This window comes from Elephantulus edwardii, unplaced genomic scaffold (genome assembly GCF_000299155.1).
Source record: "Elephantulus edwardii isolate Elephantulus edwardi_28Jun2011 unplaced genomic scaffold, EleEdw1.0 scaffold00002, whole genome shotgun sequence".
NCBI classification, from domain to species: domain Eukaryota; kingdom Metazoa; phylum Chordata; class Mammalia; order Macroscelidea; family Macroscelididae; genus Elephantulus; species Elephantulus edwardii.
Window position 1 is genome coordinate 33504486 of NW_006399752.1, and position 14931 is coordinate 33519416.

A 14931-nucleotide genomic window follows, 5' to 3' on the forward strand; every position below is an offset into this window, starting at 1 on the left:
TGTCTCTCTCTCTCTCTCCCTCCCTCCCTCCCTTCCCTTCCTTTCCTATTTTTATTTTTTTCTGTGTGTGTGTACTGTCAAATTGGATCTGACTGGTACAGGAGGAGATTGCCCCTCCTTCTCCAGCACAGCATCTGGTGGATTTGAACCGTGTTCCTCTGGGATTGCAGTGCAGCTTCTTGCCACTAGGCCACCAGAGCTCCCCTGTTTTTTTTTCCCTTTCTTTGTTTTCAATTCTGGAAAAGTCTCAGCTTCCAGGAAGGAGAGAGGGGAGAGACTTGCATGCACCCGTTGCCAGGTTTCTACCACTGGCAGCTGGGTGCCCTCGTCCCCACCCACTTCCCTTGCCTTCCTGGATGTCTTACACGGCTCCGAAAAGTATCTCAGCATGGCTGCAGGCCCTGGACATTTGCTGAGCACAGCAGTGCCTCTCCTGTTTCACACCTCTTCACGAAGAAAGCAGAACCCAACCACGGGGAAATTCCACGAGCTAGGCTTTGTGCTTTTTAATATGTAATAGATCCTTGGACTGCTAGGAGAACAAACAGGTTTGTCCTGGAGAGGTTGAACCCGGAATGCTCCTTGGAGTCAAGGATTCTGAAGCTTCGTCTGATATACTTTGGGCATGTTGCAAGGAGGGACTGGTCCTTGGAGAAGGACATCATGTTTACCAGAGTGGAGAAACAGCGCAGGAGAGGAAGATCCTCGATAAGATGGATCGATTCTGTGAGTGGGGTTGTAGAAATGAGTGTGTCAGAGACGGTGAGGTTGGCACAGGATAGAGCGGCGTTTAGGGCTCTTGTACGTAGGGTCACTATGAGTCACAAGCGACTCGATGGCACATGACAACAACAACAACAGATCCTTGTGGTTTAAAGTTCAGAAAGTAAACACAAGGGTGCAGTGAGAAGCCCTGGCCCACACACTTCCTCCTTGAGGTGGCTGACGTGTGTGGTCTCAGGGTCCCCTTCATTTCGCAAATCTCACCGTGATGCTTGCTCTTCTGAAGTCCCCTCTTGACATTTCCAGCTCAGCTCCTTTGTTTCATCGCATCTTCCATTGGCCACAGCCACTTTACTTCCAAGTGCAAGATTCAGTCTCTTCTGGCATCCATCTTTGTCTTTTTTCTTTCTTTCTTGTTTTTTAATGACCTTTTGCTTTCTTATGCATGATGCCTCCCCCGACTTGTCTGATCTCCAGCTGTTAGTGTTTAGTGTATGAAGCCTCTTTTTGAAATCATCTCTGAATCCCACTAAAATATGCTCAAGGTCATACTTTGGCTATTTGCACTTGTTTTCATTTTCTTCAGCTGTGACTTGAAAGTGAGCAATTGATGGTGTGTTCCAGAGCTGGCCCCTGGCTTTCCTCTGACTGGTGAGGCTGAGCTCCATTTCCAAGCTCCTCATCTGTATGCAAAAGCCGGACAGTGAATAAAGAGGACCGGAGAAGAATTGACGCCTTTGAATCATGGTGTTGGCAAAGACGTAGACCAGAGATTGCCAGTGGAATGTGCCGATTTGTCCTGGAAGTGGGACAGCCGCAGGCTCCTGAGCATCCAAGATAGAGAGACTGTGTCTTCAGTACTTTGGACTTGTGTTCAGTACGCCCAGCATCTGGGAAAGGATGTTGTTGTATTTGGTAAAGTGGAGGGTCGTCAGAGGAGAGGGGGAACGTGAGTGTGATGGATGGACACGGGCCTGGAAGAGTGGGTGCAGCACCGTGTGAGGGTGGCGTGGGCCTGGGCGCGCTCAGCTCTGTTGTACCAGGAGGGCTGCTGGGAGGCGCAGCCGGCTCAGGGCCGTCTCACACCTACACTTCCGCAAGCAGCTGCCCCCTTCCTTCTTGTCCAGGTCACAGTGTGTGAGCCCCAGCACAAACAGGGCTGCACGCCTTTCCCAGGGAGGTGGAGTGCCACATCGCTAGTCATCTTGTCCAGAGAGCTTAAAGCAGGGGCTGCATTCAGTGGAGAACTTACTACCACTACTTTTCTTCAGTTCTGACGATTCCTGCTGCTACCAGCTGCTTGGACTTGCCAGCTCTCTTCTCTGTTGTTTCTGGCTCTCCCACCAGCCTGGCTAGCCGGCCCTGTCATCCTGGTTCGCCATGAGGATCACACATGCCTGCGAGGACCACTGTGGATTGAGGCCCTCAGCCCAAGCATTCTGGGCCCCCCTCGGGTCCATCTGACTTGGAGCCTGGTTCCTTCCCAGGACCCCAGTGAGCTCACCAATACAGCCCCTGCGTCTGACGTGTAGGGTTGATTTGGAAACAAGTGAGCTGTTCTCTCCTTAACTTTGTCAGGATGGTTACATTTATGGCTGGCTGGCTAACTCCCAGAGGGCGCATGTAACGATATTGTATTTAGTGAAATGAGTCATGTGTCTCCTGCCTCAGAACACAAGCTCAGTCATCAGAAGCCAGCGGCAGCTCTCCCTTTTCAGCATGTCCTTCAGTGTCCATCGGTCTGTGGACATGAGCACAGACAGAGAGGGGGCGTGGTCACAAGTAACTCATGTGTGCATGGAGGCTGTGCTGTGTTCTCCCAGACTTGCGTGACCCCAGGCGGGTGGCCCCACCATGCTTAGTTACTGTCTACCCAGCTGTGAAATGCATGCATCGTGCACCACAGAGGGTTGTAGTGTGACATACACGTGAGAAGCATGGTGGTGAGAAGCATGGCAGTGTCTGCCCCCACCCCAGCTGTGTGGATGTGGCAGGGACACACCTGGAGAGGGGTGGAACTTCCTTCTTTCTTGGGCTCCTGTGCTGGGTTCATCTGACCTGGGCTCGGTGTATATTCTCTGCAACTGGAACAGGTGCCCGCTGTGCAGAGCAGAATCGGGGGGCCCTTGGGAGGCTGCCAGTTTGCGAAGCAGTGGGGCTGAGGTTGGGCATGGTGGTGGGCGGCTCCATTGCCTCGGTCATGCGGTGATCACTGCAGGATGGCTTCCTGTTTCATCAGAGAAAAGGATGCAAGACAGAGGTCAGGCTGTCTGTCCAGTGTGGCCGGCTGCCTGCTCCTGCTGTTAGTGGTAGGAGGCCCTCCTGGTCATAACAGTGCCCAGGGGACAAGCTGACTTCTGCATGGTGCTTAAAAAGTGGTTTTGCTTTAATGTCAATTTATTTTTTATTTGTATCCTTATTGATTCAAGGCGGTAAAGAGGTGATTTTTCCTAACTCCATGAGGATCTGAACAGTTCTTATACTGGTTGAGTTCATTATAACAAGATCAATAAAGTCAGGGCTAGAGGATTAAATATTTCAGAACTCAATATCCTATAATAAACATGTAGAGGATAAACAGACTTTTCTATAACAAACAGGTAAGCGTGTCTGCTACTCTCAAGGTTAAAGATTATGTAACAGCTAACCATTGTGCTTGAAGGAACATTGCTCAGGAGAGGCTGGTAAACAAGCCGCTTGATTTGAGAAAAGGCACAGAACCCGAGCAAACTTGGCAGGAAGGGACCTTCACCTCTGGTGTGGCTGATGTTGATATTCAAGATGTGCTACTGAGAACTATTCTCTAGCCTTTATCCGCAGCTACTTAATGCAATGTAAAGGCCAGCCTCGTACTTTGCATTCTCAAAGCCTCACGAGAGAAGCTCAAAAATCATTAATCTCTCAAGGTTCCTGCTGTTGAAAACTCGTATCTCCCAGTTTTAGCTTTAATTGAGCCGGGGCTGAATTCAATAATCTGGGGCCTTGTTTTTCAGTGGATAATAGCTTCCTTTTGTTGATTGCTGGTCGCCTTGCTCTGCAATCTGCTTTATGTCTCACGGCGCACTTAGCTGCACTCGTGAGGACGCGGGACACAGCTGAGGAGGAACCTGCGCAAGGTCCCTTTGCTGCAAGTGGCAGAGCCGAGTTGGGGACCAGGTGTGTGGGGCTCTTAACCCCGCTGCTGCGTCACCTTCCGCTTCCAGAATCTTGTCAGATGGTTATGATCCTGATTACTGAGCTGAGTCTGGTCCAAGACTCTCTCTGTGGTTCTCACTAAATACCCGAGAAAGCCTGGAAAAGTTGAAATCGCTCTGCACCTTTCTCACAAAGCATGTGAAGACATATGTATCATAGGTAAAAGTATAATAGTATAAATGACATCTTGTCTTCAGATGAGATGGGAGGATTTCAGTACGTAGAATATATAGATTCTTCAACGCTTTTGGGGGGTGGTTGTTGTTGTTGTTGTTGTTATGTGCCGTCAAATTGCCTGAGACTCATAGCAACCCTATGTACAATAGCCCTAAACCCTACTCTATTCCTTCCCAATCTTATTGTCTCCAACATACCTACCTCCATTCCCCCAGTCTCTGAATCAGTTTACCTCATAGAGAGTCTTCCCCTCCTGCGCTGTCCCTCCACCCTCCCAAGCATGACATCCCTCCCCAAGGCCTGATCCCACCTTGCAACATGCCCAAAGTATGTCAGAGGAAGCTTCAGAATCCTTGCCTCCAAGGAGCAGCCTGGCTTCATCTTCTCCAGGACCAACTTGTTTGTTCTCCTGTCAGTCCATGATATATTCTTTCCAGCACCACAGCTCAAAGGCATCAATTCTTCTTTTATCATCCCTAGTCATTGTCTGGCTTTCTGATGCAAAGACCATGGCCTGTATCAGGTGCACCTTAATCTCCAGACTGACATCGTTGCTCTTCAGTATTTTGAAGAAGTCTCTGACAGCAGACCAATGTAATTCATCTTTTAATTTCCTGGCTGCTGGTACCAACAGTGTTGACTGTAGAGCCAAGCATATTCAGATACATAGCTTTTCTTTATTTTTTAAAGATGGGAAAGGTCATCATTGTCTTCTAGCAATTAAATGTCCATTCTTCTTCCATCTCCCTTCCCCATTGTTCCACGATGAAGAGACTGCGTGAAAACGCACTGCCGCTTCTGAAACGGAGCATGTGGTCATGTGCTGTGATCTGACACACAAGGACACCAGTAACTCGAGGCACACGGAGCATCCTTCCTTCTGGACTTGAGGATTGGCAGTGAATGCCAAGTGAGCAAAAGCTGGCCACCAAACATTCTCAGCAGAAAGCTCAGTGTCAGTGTCCTGAAGAGAGAGTCCTGACCCTGCCTTCTCAGTGCTGGGGCTACAGCAGCTGTGCATCTCTTTTCTGCTGAGAAGAAGTGGTACTGGGTACCACTTCAGCCTTGAGATGACTCCCCAGCTGCTTAGCTGAAAGGATCATCATGGCCTCAGGGACGATGCCTACGCCTGGGTGCTGCCAGCCAGCGTTGCGTCTGTCTTTGAGGCAGGTACATTGTGGGAAGGGAAGGGTTGAGCCACCCTGCTTTGTTCTCCTTGGTTGGGGGCCAGGGGTTTGTGGCTTCCTAATTGAGCATGTGTGTCATGGCTACTCTGCCATGATCACCAACTGTCTAGCTTAAAAGGAGAGAGAGTGAGCGCGCGGGTTCCAGATGAGTTTCAGGAAAGGCAGATCAAAGTCAGCACAAGAAATACCAGATTTCCAATTAGATGAACTCGCCCAGACGCTGTGCTGGGTCTGAGCACATCACTTTTCTGTGGCTGTAATGGGGGAGGTGGGGGCAGAGCGCTGAGTGCTCACATTCTGTTCAACCTCCTGACGGCTTCAGCACAAGTTATTTATTAGTGCAGCAGTATTATTATGAGGACATGCATGTAATTGCAAAGTCATCCTGCAACCCTCAGGACCACCCATTTCATGTCATTTGGTCACTCTCTTCCCAGTCTCTGTCCCCACCTGTTTCAACTGTTGTGATTAAAGAAACAGAAGCCACAGCACCGTGTTTATGTCGCAGAGCATAGCATGAATTCAAAAGGCGTTTCAACATCCTGTTAGGAAAGGACTTGGCTGCTCCTGAACCATGCCACTCGCTCGATGGGTCAGGAAGTTCGTTGTTCGTAGCTCTTCATGTCTCCTGATTATGTGACCTCAAGTGGTTAGCACAGGGCTGCTGGATAATCCAGTAATCAAGGTAACAGGCCAGTTGTTCCCTCTGAAGCCTCATCGCCTCATGCATTTATGAACCTATATTCAGTGTTTGCTGACTGATGAATACTGTTCTAGTACAAAGCATTGGAGGTTTTGTTGTGGTCCTCCCCCATTAAAGTTCATGTTGTTATTATTGTTAATGTCATCAGATATGACTCATCTCAAACACTGTATCAGTCCAGCTCACTGAGGAACTTGATCTCCTTAGCTGGTCCTGTCCCTTTCCAAGGAATGTTGTTGTTATTATGTGCCATTGAGTCACCTGTGACTCATAGTGACCCTATGTTCAACAGCTCTGAATGCTGCCGTATCCTGAGCCAATCTCACTGTCTCAGACACACCTATTCCTATTGCTCCAGCCACTGAGTCAATCCATCTCATCCGAGGTCTCCCTCTCCTGTGCTGTCCCTCCACTCTTCTAAGCATGATGTCCTTCTCCAAGAATTGCTCCCTCCTGGTGATGTGCCCAAAGTAAGTTATACAGAGCTTTAAAATCCTTTTGCCAAGGAGAAGCTTTGTTTCATTCTCTCCAAGACAGACCTATTTGTTCTCTTGGCAGTCCATGGTGTGTTCATTACTCTTCTCCAGCACTACAACACAAAGGCATCGATTCTACTTCTGTCAGCCTTAGTCATTGTCCAGCTCTCTGATGCATAGCAAGTAATTGCAACGACCATGGCCTGTATCAGGTGCACCTTAGTCTCTAGACTGACATCATTGCTCCTCGGTCCCTGACAGCAGGTTTTCCCAGTGCCATTTGTCTTTTAATTTCCTGACTGCTAGTGCCAAGGGTGTTGACTGTAGAGCAAAGGAAGCTGAAATCAATAACTTCGGTCTCTTCTCCATCTATCATGATGCTGCCAATAGGCCCAGTGGTGAGAATCGTTGTCTTCTTGATGTTGAGCTTCAGTCCATATTGAAGACTACAGTGTTTGACCTTCTGCAGCAAGCAAGCATCTGCTTAATGTAGGTGGTTGATGAGTCTTCCTCTAAACCTGATGCCATATTCCTCCTCGGAAACAGCCTCTCCTAACAATAGAGTGATGCAATTTTGTATTTTCAATGATTTATTCCTTGCAAATACTTTTTTGAAGAGATACAAATGATGACTTCATACATGGACCTCACCTGATGAGCTGCACAGGAATCAGATTGATTACATCTGTGGGAGGAAACATTGGAGAAGCTCTATGTTACCTGTCAAAACTAGGTCCGGGGCGGACATCAATTACTCATCTGAAAGTTCAAATTGAGGCTGAAGAAAATGAAAATAAGCCCACAAGAATCAAGGTATGGTCTTGGATCTATTCCATCTGAATTTCAAAATCATCTTAAGCATAGGTTTGAAGCACTGAACACCAGTGACCAAAGATCAGATGAGCTATGGGATATCGAGGAGATTATCCATGAAGAAAGCAAAAGGTCATTAAAAAGAGGAGAAAAAAGCCAAACACTGAAATGGATGCCAGAAGAGACTCTAAAAATTTTACTAGAGTATCAGGAAGCCAAAACAAAGGGAAAACATACCGAAGTAAAAGGACTGATGAGACACTTTCAACAGATGGCTGGAGAATACAAAGCAAAGTATTACGATGAAATGTGTGAAGTACTGGAATTGGTGAATAAAAAGGGAAGAACTCACTCTGCATTTCTCAAGCTGAGAGAACTGGAAAACAAATTTAAGCCTTGGGTCACAAATATTGAAATGTGCTATGGGCAAAATAGTGAATGATCCAGAAAGCATACAAAGAAGATAGAAGGAATGCACAGAGTCACTGTACCAGAAAGAACTGACTGACACTGAAAAATTTCAGGAAGTACCATATGAGCAGGAGCCAATGGTAATGAAGGAGGAACTGGAAGCTGCATTGAAGGCATTGGCAAAAAATAAGGCTCCGGGAATCGATGTGATACCAACTGACTTGTTTCAGTTAACAGATGCAGCCCTGGATGCAGTCTGGCCAATGGATTGGAAGAAGTCCGTATTTGTTCCCATTCCAAAGAAAGATGATTCAACAGAATGTGGACGTTATTGAACAATATTAATATCATATGCAAGCAAAACACTGCTGAAGATCATGAAAAACAATAGCTAGAATAGTACATAGATAGGGAACTGCTAGAAGTTCAAGCAGGATTTGGAAGAGGCTGATGGATCCTGGCTGAAAGCAAAGAATACCAAAAGAATGTCTGTGCTTTATTGATTATGCAAAGGCGTATGACTGTGTGGATCATACAAGTTGTGGCTGACATTGAGAAGAATGGGAATCCCAGAGCACTTGATTGTGCTCATGCAAAACCTATACCTAGACCAGTAGGCTGTTGTGCAAACAGAGAAAGGGAACACTGTTGGTGTTATGTGCCATCAAGTCACCTGTGACTCATAGTGACCCTGTGTATAACAGCTCTCAACCCTGCTCTATCCTGAGCCAACCTTGCTGTCTCTGACACACTTACCCCCATTACCCAAGTCACTGAGTCGATCCTTCTCATCGAGGGTCTTTCCCACTTATGCTGTCCCTCCACCCTCCCAAACATAATGTCCTTCTCCAAGGACTGTCCACTCCTTGCAGCATGCCCAAAGTCTGTCAAATGGAGCTTCAGAATCCTTTCCTCCAAGGAGCAGCCTGGCTTCACCCTCTCCAGGACAAACCTATTTGTTCTTCTAGCAGTCTATGGTATATTCAGTCCTCTTCCCCAACACCACAGCTCAAAGGCATCAATCCTCCTTCTATCATCCCTAGACCTTGTCTAGCTTTCTGATGCATGACATGTAATTGCAAAGACCATGGCCTGTATCAGGCTCATCTTAGTGTCCAGACTGACATCATTGATCTTCAGTACTTTGGAAAGATCCCTAACAGCAGACTTTCTCATTGCAGTTTGTCTTTTGATTTCCTGGCTGATGATACCAAGACTGCTGACTGTGGAAGCACGCAAACTAAAGCTGTTAACAATCTCAGTCTCTTTACAGTCTATCATGATGCTTCCAGTCGGCCTAGTGGTGCAGATCTTTGTTTTCTCGATGTTGAGCTTCAATACATTTTGAAAGTCTGCTATCTTTGACCTTCTGCAGCAAGTTCTTCAGATCCTCTTCCGTTTCAGCAAGCAGGGTGTGTCATCTGGATAATGCAGATTGTTGATGAGTTTTCCTCTGATACTGATTCCACATTCTTCTTCTGATACTGAGTCCACATTCTTCCTCATAGAGCCTAGCCTCCCGGATGATCTATTCCACAAATAGATTGAAAAGGTATGGAGGTAGGATACATCTCTGGCATACACCTTTCCCAGTTTTAAACCATGCAGTGTTTCCTTGCTCTGTTCTGTGGACTGCTTCCTGCTCCACGTATAGTTTTCTCATAAGCACAACCAAGTGTTCTGGGCTTCCCATTCTTCTCAGAGTTAGCCACCATTGTGATCCACACAGTTGAATACCTTCGCGTAGTCAATGCAACACAGATAGACACTCCTCTGGTATTCTCTGATTTCAGCCAAGATCCATCTAACATTAGCTATAATATCCATAGTACCACAACCTCTTCAAAACCCAGCTTGCACATCTGGCAGTTCTCTGTTTATGTGCTGTTCCAGTTGTTTGTTTGTTTTTATAATTTTCGTCAGAATCTTGCTTGCATGCAATATTAATGATATTGTTCAATAATTTTCACACTCTATCAGGTCACATTTCTTTTGGAATGGGAACAAATACGGATCTCATCCAGTTGGCCAGGTGATTGTCCTTGAGATTTCTTGGCACAACGTGATGAGTGCATTCAGGGCAGCATCTGTTTGTTGAAACGTATCAGTTGGTATACTGTCAATTCCTGGGGCCTTGTTTTTGGCCAATTCTCTCAGAGCAGCTTGAACTTCTTCCTTCATCACCACAGGCTCTTTCTTGCTAATACATTGTTACATGAAATTCTTCTGTGTCAGCCAATTCCTTTTGGTACAGTGACTCTGTATGCACCATGCTTCCTGGATCATTTAATATTCTGCCCAAAGCATCCTTAAGTATGGCAACTTGAGGCTTGAATTTGTCCTTCAGTTCCTTCAGCTTAAGAAATGCCAAGTGAGTTCAACCCTTTTGGTTTTCTCATTTCAGCTCTTTGCACGTTTCATTAGAATACTTTGCTTTGTCTTTTCGTGGAGCCCTTTGAAATCTGTTCAGCTCATTAATATCTTGATTTCTCCCCTTTGCTTTGGCTTCTTGGCATTCTAGTGCAATATTCAGAGTCTCACCTGACATCCATCTTGGTCTTTGCTTCCTCCTCTGTCTTTGTACTGATCTTTCGCACTCTTCATGGATGACATTCTTTATATTCTCCCACAGCTCATCTTATCTTCGCTTGTTAGTGTTCAGCGTCTCAAATCTGCTCCTGAGATGGTTTTGAAATTCAAGTGGCATAGCCTCAAGATCAAATTTTGGTTCCTGTAGATTTGATTAAGCCTTTCTTAGTTTTAGTTTGAACTTGCATGTAAGTAGTTGATGGTCTGTTCCACAATCAGCACCTGGCCTAGTTGTCACAGCTGATATTGAGCTTCTCCATGATTTTTCCTGCAAATGTAATCCAGCTGATTCCTGTGCATACCATCAGGTCAAATCCATGTGTATGGTTTAAAACTAAGAAGAGAGTGTGTTAGGATTGTATTCTCTCTCCATACCTATTCAGTCTGTATGCTGACCAAATTCTTTTAGAGGCTGGACTCTATGAAAGAGGAATATGGCTTCAGGATCAGAGGGAGACTCATCAATGACCTGCGTTATGCAGATGATGCAACCTTGCTTGCAGAAATGAGAAGGACTTGAACTACTTGTTGCAGAAGATCAAAAACTATAGCTTTCAATATGGATTGCATTTGAATGTCAAGAAAACAAAGATTCTTACCACTGGACTTATAGGCAACGTCATAATAGATGGACAAAAGGTTGAAACTGTCAACAACTTCCTTTTACTTGGATCTACAGTTAACACTCTTATACCAGCAGTCAGGAAATCAGGAGACTTATTGCACTGGGAAAGTCTGCATTTAGAGACCTCTCCAAATTATTGAGGAGTAGTGATGTCAGTTTGAGAAACAATGTGAGTCTGATTTAGGCCGTGGTCTTTCTTATCACTTATTATGCATCTGGGAGCTGGGCAGTGAATAAGGATGACAGAAGAAGAATTGATGCCATTGAGCTTTGGTGTTGGAGAAGAGCACTGAACATCCCATGGACAGCCAAAAGAACAAACAAATAGGTCTTTAAGAGGTTGCATCTAGAGTGTTCTTTGGAGGCAAGTATGAGGCTTCTCCTCACATACTTTGGACATGTTGCTAGGAGGGGCTATTCCTTGGAGAGGAACATGATACTTGGAAAGGTAGATGGTGGGCGGAGGAGAGGCAGACCCTCGACAGGTGGATTGACACGGTGACTGCCACAGTGGGCTCTAGTGTGTTAGCAAGTATCCTGAGCATGGCATAGGAAAGGACAGGGTTTCTAGATAGATGTGTTGTTCATAGGGTTGCTGCAAGTCATATTCAACTTGACGGCACCTAACAACAACAATAACAACATCATCATGCTCTTAAGAATTTTGGTGACATCCCTGATAGCAGATTTTTGCATTGCTGTATATTGTTTGATCTCCTGACTGCTGGTACCAAGAGTGTTAACTGTGAATTCAAGCATATCATTGACAATTTCAGTCTTCTACATCTATCATGATGTTGCCTATTGGTCCATCGGTGAGGATTTTTGTTTTCTTGATGTTGAGATGTCATCTATAGCAAAGGCTACAGTTATTGACCCTCTGCAAAAAGTGCTTCAGGTCCTCCTCACTCTCAGTAAGCAGGGTGGTGCCGTCTACACAATGCAGGATGTTGATTAGCCTTCCTCCAACCCTGATGCCACACTCCACCCCTTAAAGTCTGGCTTCTTTAATGATTTGCTCAGCACACACATTGAATAGATATGGAGAGAGGATATAGATCAAACAAATATTTGTTAAAAATGAATTTTAATGAAAGTTTACAAAGACCAAGGGTTTCCTGTCATTCATTGTTGCACTTTTCTCCCTGCCCACCTCTTCGCCCCAATTCACTCTTCTCCTTGAAAAGTGAAACTCTTTCATTGTTATGCAGTCCACCCCTCCCAAGTCCACTCCACTGTGCAGCTTTCATTCTGGTTTCCTGTCATGAGAATAATACCCAATCATATATCTGTTTTAAACAGTTCTCTCCCTCATCTGTTTCAATGCAGTATTCATCATTCCTCCCCTCTTTCTCTGTCTTCCTTCAACCCTGATGCCCTATGCAATATTTGTCCTTTTGTGACTGAGGTATTTCACTCAGCATAATGCCCTCCAGAGTCATCCATTTTGAATAATATCTCATGAGTTCCTTGTTTTTCAATGCAGTGTAGTGTTCCATTGTGTGAACATACCAGAGCTTCTCTATCCGTTTGTTTGTTGATGGGCACATGGGTTGTTTCCAGGTCTTTGCTATTGCAAACAAAGCCGCAGTAAACATGGGTGTGCATATATCTGCTTGGGTGGCAGTTACAGTTTCTTTAGGGTAAATTCCCAGTAGTGGAATTGCTGGCTCAAATGGTATTTCTATTTGCAACTTTTTGAGAAAGTGCCGTCCAGCCGTCCATAGTGGTTGTACCATTTTACGCTCCCACAGTGAATAAGGGTTCCAGTTTCTCCACAACCTCGCCAGCATTTGTTGTTTGCTGTTCTGTTAAATTTTGCTGTTCTGACTGGGGTGAGATGATATCTCATAGTTGTTTTGAAATTTTATTTTATTTTTTTTTTAAGAAGGGAAGAGCTTTTACAGATTTAGGGAGCTCTGGTGGCCTAGTGGATAAAGAGTGGCACTGCCAACCCACAGGCAGGTGGCATGAATTCACTAGCTTCTCCGGGGCAGAAAGATAGGTAATCTCCTCCTGTGTAATCTGCAGTGTCTGAAAAGCCCCTGGAGATCAGCTGCGAATCAAGGCACACAAAATCAGCAAGAAGCAGCAGCAGCAGGGAGGCACGCGCTGACTGGTGCTACCTTACTAATTTGCAGTGAACTATGTCTCGTTTCAAAAAATCACATCCAAGATTCTGCTTCTGGGTCTGGCTGGCATCTCTCCCTCTCTCTCTCCTGACTCCACTCCACCGTCCTTCCAAATCAAAGCCTCTTTCAAAGTCACAGTTCCTCCCGGGACAGCATACTGATAAGCGAGGCAAGCCTGCGCTCAGCACTCTAGAGAAACAGTTTCATACTTTCTTCTTCCCACATCTTGGAAACCATGGAAAATGGTTTACTATAGACTAGTAAATAAGTAGGGAGCTCTTGTGGCAAGAAGCTGTGCTGCTATCACAAAGGTGTGAGGTTCGAGGCCACCAGCTGCTCCACAGAAGAAGGATGGGCAGTCTCCTCCTGTGCAATTAACTGCCTCTGAAAACCCGCTGGAGGGTCAGCTGTGGGTCGGTTCTGATTCTACGGTACACAACAACAGTAAATAAGTACAAATAAGATTCTGCTTAACTTGCTTATTGGGTAATTTGCTGCTGGCTTTAGACAACAATTTTGTGAAACAGGGTGAATATGAACTTGTATTACATAGTTATAGGGCCTGTTGACGATGGAGGTTTGTAAAAGCATGACTTCTAAAATGTCAAGTACTTCCAAAATGTTCCTTGGTGACAACTCCCTGTTATTTGTGATTTCATTTTACCTGGGTCTGTAATCAACTCCCATGGTAGCAGCAGTCAGGAAATCAAAAGACATGGTGCATTGGACAAATGGACTGTCAGGGACTTATGCAAAGTGCTAAAGAGATAGGATGCCACTTTGCTGACCAGGGAAAATGACCTCATGCTTGGAAAAATAGAGGGTCAGTGAGAAAGAGAAAGACCTTTAACAAGGTAGACTGACAGTGACTGTAGCAGTGAACGTTAGAGCAGCAGATTGTGAGGACAGAACGGTATCAGGCAGAGGTTTGTTCTCTGAACATAGGAATCAACTCGACGGCACCTAACAGGAAGGTCTCACGTGCTTTGAGCTGTTGTTAGAAAGAGCCAGTCCTTAGAAAAAGGCATTATGCTTGGTATGGTAGGAGCGTCCGTGAAAGGGAAGACCCTCAACAAGATGGGTTGACACAACAACTGTAACAATGGACTCAAGTACATCAGAGATGATGAGAAGGACACAGAACAGGACTGGATACAAGTCTGCTGTTCAGAAGATACGTATGGGTCATGGTTGACTTGACAGCACCCAACAGAAACAATTACAAAAAGAAGAGACTTAAAAAAATTGCAGGTACTCTTCTGTCTCATCAAGCTAGGTAGTACTTTAGACAGTACTGACCCTTCATGGAATTTGTGTGGCGGAGAAATAATTTTATCCTTTTAGCACCTGGAAAAGAGAAATTATATTTTGTGGAGGAGATAATAAAATGTACGATGGTTATCATCAATGAAGATAGTAAAATGTCATTACAAAGACAGAGGAGAAAGAAAAAACAATAACAGATGTCAGAAAACAGTATAGAAATTGCATTAGGGTGTTGAAAAGTGAAAACAATGGGAAGATATGTCAAAGTGAAAGAGCTGAACAGAATATGTCAAAGGTCCACTCAGGAGGACAAAGCAAAATATTACAATGAAATGTGCAAAGAGCTAGAGTCAGAGAATAAAAAGGGAAAACTCACCTGGCATTTTCAAACTGAAAGAACTGAAAACCAATTCAAGCCTCAAGTTGCATTTATTCAAGATCTTCCATCAAAATAAGTATCAAAATAAGATAGAAGGAATACAGAGTCACTGTACCAAAAAGAATTGGTTGACACTGAAAGTATCAACAGGAAGTATCATATGGACAGGAGCCAAAGGTAATAAAAGAAGAGGTTTAAGCTGTGCTGAAGGCATGGGGGGGGTGTGGAGAAGGAACGAAGGAAGGAAGGAAGGAG

General features: G+C 45.1%; 1 protein-coding gene across 1 annotated transcript in view; it reads left to right on the forward strand.

Moving 5' to 3' along the window:
* Positions 1–14931, forward strand: part of WDR25 (WD repeat domain 25) — a 245754-nt gene that overhangs the window by 153324 nt on the left and 77499 nt on the right. The gene's annotated exons all lie outside the window — the stretch shown is intronic.